A 6,327-nucleotide genomic window follows, 5' to 3' on the forward strand; every position below is an offset into this window, starting at 1 on the left:
GTTATTGAAAATACCATGGCTTGGGTCAGGCTCACCTTAGTCCTCAAGCTGACATCTTTGCTCTTCAACACTTTAAAAAGTTCCTGTACAGCAGATTTGCCTAATGCAATATGTCATCTGATCTCCTGACTGCTGCGTCCGTGAGTGTTGATAGTTGATCCAAGAAGAACGAAGTCCTTGACAACTTCAATCTTTTCTCCATTGATAAGAATGTTGTTTATTGGTCCAGCGGTGAGGATTTTTATTTTCTTGACATTGAAATGTAATCCATATCGAAGGCTGTGCTGTTTGATCTTCATCAGTAAAGTAAAACAACAACAACAACAACAAAAAAAACTCTAACAACACTACAGTTAAATTGAAATTGTCTTTTAATGAAAGAAATGGTTTATGTATTTGTTATACATTGAGCTTACAATTGACAGACTAATCTTAAAATATCACAAATTACAACATTGTCCTATTGAACATATTCTTAAACAGCTCATTCTATGTGTGAGTTTGATAATCTTGTTTAATAAGATTCACTAATAACACATTTGAATATTGTGGCCATATCAAATTACTAAAAAAGCTTTAAAACATTCCCAAATTCTGCAGGTTTTTTCATTGCAAAGAATTTTTCAGATTGCTCCATTCCATGGATCACACTAGGAGTATCCCTGGTCTAGAGTACCCCTGTTCACCTCTAGTTCCTGTTCCATTTCAACTTAAAGTATATTTTCTTCATAACACAGACCACAATTAACCTTGTAACAATTAATTGCTTGCTAACTTTTTTATATCAATTCTTTTCATTAAAATGTACTCTCCTTAGAGTAAGGACAGTAGGCAATGTCTATCTTGTCACAATTTATTCTCAATCCCTTGTTGTTGTTGTTGTTGTTGTTATGTGCCGTGGTTGTCGGTTCCAACTCATAGCGACCCTGTACAGAGTTTTCAAGGCTGTAAATCTTTACGGGAGCAGAAAACTTCATCTTTCTCCCATGGAACAGCTGGTGGTTTCGAACTGCTGACCTTGAGGTTCGCAGCCCAATTCGTAACCACTACACTACCAGAGCTCCTTTCAATGTAGAGGTGCCTTTTAAGCACGTACATCCTTTGCCACAGTGTCAATTCCAATTCATATGTTACAAAGCTGGAATCCATGTGCTACAGAGTAGAACTGCTTCATAGAGTTTTCCTGGCTGTGATCTTTATGGAAGCAGATTGGCAGGTCTTTCTTCTACATATGCTCAAAGTATCAACCTTTATGTTAATCCCATAGCACTCAATTCCAACTCATAGTGACCCTATCTATGGGACAAAGTCAAACTGCCACATAGGGTTTGCAAGGCTGTGAATCTTTATGGAAACAGAGTAATACCTTTCAAACCACTGAACGTTTGGTTAGAGACTAAGTGCTTTAGCCAGTGTGCCACAAAGACTCCTGTAGGTTAGTAGATGAGCGTAAACTGTTTGAGCCACCCAGGAGTCTTTCAAAACACATGGCATTGCTGGCACTTGCCATTGAGTCAGTTCTGGATCATCATGATACAAGGTTTCTGAGGAGCAGTTGTAGGGTTTGAACTGCCAGTCTCGCAGTTAGAAGTCCACTGTGTATCCTACACTAACTATTTGAGGTGTCCTGGTGGTGCTATGGCTAAGCATTCAGTGGTTTGAACCCACCAGTGGCTCTGGGGAAGAAAAGATGGGGCAGTGATCTGCTTCCATGAAGTTTACAGTCTAGGAAACTCCACAGGGCATTTTCATTCTGTCATATAGAGTCCCTATGAGCTTAATTGGTGAGTGGTTCACAACAATAGTAAGTATTTGGATAATAAATGTTTCTATGTGTGGCACAATTTGACTTAAGAATTGCTTTCATTATAACCTGATAGTGGTTGTAAAATGTAACTAATTCTAACATTCCTCAAAGCTTATGCATGCCACTAGCTACGCAAAAGAACCGATAATGTTCAGGTTAACTTGTAACAGCAATTGTTGGCATATAATTGGTAGTTATATGATTCAGAAAAAAAAATATGAGAAGAAAACCAAAGGACTAAAACCTAAGTTTTTTTTGTTTTTTGTTTTTTTTTTGTTTTTTTTTGGGGGGGGGCTTTTGTATTAAGAAAATAGAAAAATGATAATACTAAGACTGTAAAACCAAAATAAATTTACAACTCTTTGAGAAGAGATTTACTTACAGAATTTAAATCTTCAGTTCAAGCTAGTCCAAAGTATTACTGTATTCAATTCAAATCTGTTTTGCCAAAGGCATACCATCTCTCAGTCTTATTCTGTCTGTTTTACATTATCTGTCTAACTAACATGTTGTCTTCCCAATGGACTAAGGTAGCATATCTATGCTTCTACATATAAGGGTTTTCATTATCAAAACTATTTTAAGTGCTATTTAATACCACTATGAACCCAATGTCCTCTTTTTTTTTAAGTAATTATTGTGAATTGAGTGATAGTTTATATGGGAGAACATTGGTTTTTACACTCATCATTTCTTTGCAATGATTACATTCTTCTCCATGCAGCATCATTCAATAATATTTGCTTCCATTCCCATTCCCTCTGTGTTTTTTAGTTTTTTAGTTTTTTGTGTGTGGGGGGGGAGGGTATGTACACAAAAACACTTAGGAATATATAATAATTGAAACAACCAAAGGGCATATTCTGTAAGTCTTCCTCCTAGCCGCCAGCACTCAGTCTTTCTCTTTCCATGAGTCTAGAATCCTCAGCTGTTCTATCTCTCCATGGCATTATCTCTGCCACCATCTCTGGTGTCACTGCTTCTGTGGATAGGGCCCCACACTCTGCTTGTGCTCTTCTCCCTCGATGGTCAGACAGTCCTCTGTTCTTGGACTGTATGATTAACTACTTCCCCCTTTTTGTCATAAAATTTCTACTTTTACAGTTGTGACAGTCACAATTAGTCATGGTAACAATTACTATTGAATCATAAGAATCTCATCCCCATCTCTTTTCACCAGACTCATCTAGGCAAGATGGGTTCTTTTCCTTATTCTTTTACAATAATGGTCCTATGCAGTATTTCTCCTTTTGTGACTGACTAATTTCACTCAACATAATGTCCTCAAGGTTCATCCATGTTACGCGGTGGCTTGAACCTTCCTTGTTATTTTTCAAGGTAGCATAATGTTCCATTGTGTGTATGTACCAAAGTTTGTTTATCCATTCAATTGATGGGCACTTAGGTTGCTTCCATCTTTTTGCTATTGTAAATAGTGCTGCTATGAACATTAGTGTGCATATATCTACTCGTGTTATGGCTCATATTTCTTGTGGGTAAATACCAAGTAGAGGAATTCAGCATAAGGTATTTGTATTTCCAACCTTCTGAGGAACACCATAATCCTACCAGCAATGTAGCAGCATCCCAGTGTCTCCGCATCCTCACCAGCATTTATTGTCCTCTACTGTTTTTCCTGTACAGGGTCGCTATGGGTCGGAACCGACTCGACGGCACTTAACAACAACAACAACAACTGTTTTTCCAGCTGCTCCTTGGAAACCCTATATAGGGTCGCTATGGGTCGGAACCGACTTGACAGCACTTAACAACAACAACAACAAATGGCTAGTGATCGTGAACATTTCTTCATATGTTTGTTGGCTGCCCAGATGACCTCCTTGGTGATGTGTCTCTTCATATCCTGTGCCTATTTTTTAACTGGGTTATTTGTCTTTTGTTGTAGAGTTGTTGTAATTTCCTATATATTTTAGAAATGAGTCGCTTATCTGATGTGTCATTGCAAAAGACTTTTTCCCATTCAAGTGGACTCCATTTTTACTCGTTGAAGTCTTTTGATACACATACGTTTTTAATTTTTAATGTCTCAATCATCTATTCTGTCCACTTTTTAATTTTCAAAATGTTTGATAGTCTGTGTACGCCTGAATTAGAGCCCTCAAGTTTATCCCTATCTTTTATTGATGGCCTTTGTAATTCTGGGATTCACATTTAGGTCTTTAATCCATTCTGAGTTGGTTTTTGTATATGGCTTGAGGTAAGGTCTTGTTTCAATCTTTTGCATATCGCTGTCCAATTCTGCCAGCACCATCTGTTGAAGAGATTATCACCTCCCCATGCGATATATTTAGGCACTTTGTTGAAAATGTGGATGGGTCAATTTTTGGATTCTCGATTCTGTTTCATTGATCAATGTATCTTTCATTGTACCAGTACCAGGCTATTTTGACCACTGTAGCAGAGGGAATAGGTTGATCCTTCTTCCCTCACAGTTGCTATTTTGAGCTTGTTCCTTGGTTTCTTTTTTTCCAAAATAAAAAGATCAATCCTTATGAGCTGAATTGTAATGCAGTGTAAATTCTACTAACTGTAGAATAAGCACTAGACTGCTAAACACATGGTCTTTAATTCAAACTCACCAGTCACTCTTTGGAAACCCAATGGTTTATGAGTCAGAATTGACTTCATTGTACTTAACAAATAGTGTAGTGGTTATGAGTCAGACTGCTAACCTCAAGATCAGCAGTTCAAAACTACCAGCAGTTCTGTGGGAGAAATATGAGGCTTTCTGCTTCTGTAAACCTCAGAAACTCTATACAAGGTTTCTGTGAGTCAGAACTGACTCCATGGCACACCAACACCACCACCAAAAGTGAGCATTTATACCTTGTGTGTTAATTATCTGGTGTTGCTATAGCAGAAATACCACAAGTAGATACTTTAACAAAGAGAAATTTATTTTCCCCAAGTTTTTCCTTGTTGTTAGAGGCAATAAAGTCTGCTTCCACTTATAATGCCCTATGTAAAATAGAAGGTCACACTGTTGGGTCCTTCACCACTCTCACAATTGTTATGTTTGAGCCCATTGTTGCAGTCTCTGGATTAATCCATTTCTTTAGGTGTCTTCCTTTTTTTCCCTGATTCTCTGCTTTACCAAATATAATGTCCTTTTCCAGAAACTGATCCCACCTGACAATATGTACAAAGTACATGAGGCAACCTCGCTTCTAAGTGACACTCTAGCTGTACTTCTTTGAAGATAAATTTGTTTGTATTTTCAATATTCTTACTAGCAGCATAATTCAAATGCATCTATTCTTCTTCAGTCTTCATTATTCACTATCCAGCTTTCATATGCATATGAGGTGATTGAAAATACCATGGCTTAGGCCAGGCTCACCTTAGTCCCCCAACTATGTCTTTGCTGTTGAACACTCTAAAGACATCTTTTGCAACAGACTTGTCAAATGAAATACATCATTTGTTTTCTTGAATGCTGTTTCCATGAGTTATGATTGTGGATAAAAACCAAATGAAGTTTTTGACAATTTCCATCTTTATTCCATTTATCATTATGTTATTTATTGGTCCAGTGTGAGAATTTTTCTTTTATTTACATTAAGGTGCAATCCATAATGAAGGCTGTAATCTTTCGTTTTCATTAGAATTTTTTAAGTCTTCTTTGCTTCCAGCAAGTAAGGTGGTATCATCAGCATATCGCAAATTGTTAAAGGAGTCTTTCTCCAATCCTGATGCCACAGTCTTCTTCATATATCCCAGCTCCTGAGATTATTTGAACAGTATACAGAGTGAATATGTAGCTGAAAAACACAACCCTGGCAAACACCTTTTCTAATTTAAACCATGCAATATTCACTTGGTCTGTTTGAATGACTGCTTCATGGTCTATGTAGCTTTCTCATGAACACAATTAAGTGTTCTGGAATACCCATTCTTCTCAAAGCTACCCATAATTTGTTATGATCCATACAGTTGAAAGCCTTTGCGTAGTCAATAAAACACAAGTAAGCCTCTTTCTGGTATTCTCTGTTTTCAGTCACTATCCATCTGGTGTTAGCAATGAATGATATCCTTTGTTCCACATCCTCTCCTGAATCCTGCATGGCTACCTGGCAGCAACCTGTTGGTATAATGCTGCAAAATCCTTGGAAACAAATTTCTTGGTATCTTATAGTAATGTTTTACAGTTTTCTTTGTGTTGTTGTTGTTAGGTGTCATCGAGTCAGTACCGACCCATAACAACCTTATGCACAGCAGAATGAAACACTGCCTGATCCTATATCAATCTCATTACTGTTGCCACGCTTGAGTCCATCAGTGCTGCTACTTCTCCAATCCATCTCGTTGGGGGTCTTCTTCTTTTTCTCTGACCCTCCACCTTACCAAACATGATATCCTTATCTAGTAACTGGCCCCTTCTGACAATATGACCGAAGTATGAGACACAAAGTTTGGCCATCTTGGCCTCCAAGGAGCACTCTGGCTGCACTTCTTCCAAAATGGATCTATTGGTTCTTTTGGCAGCCCGTGGCACTTTC

The sequence above is a fragment of the Chrysochloris asiatica genome, unplaced genomic scaffold, assembly GCF_000296735.1.
Source record: "Chrysochloris asiatica unplaced genomic scaffold, ChrAsi1.0 scaffold00027, whole genome shotgun sequence".
Classification (NCBI taxonomy): domain Eukaryota; kingdom Metazoa; phylum Chordata; class Mammalia; order Afrosoricida; family Chrysochloridae; genus Chrysochloris; species Chrysochloris asiatica.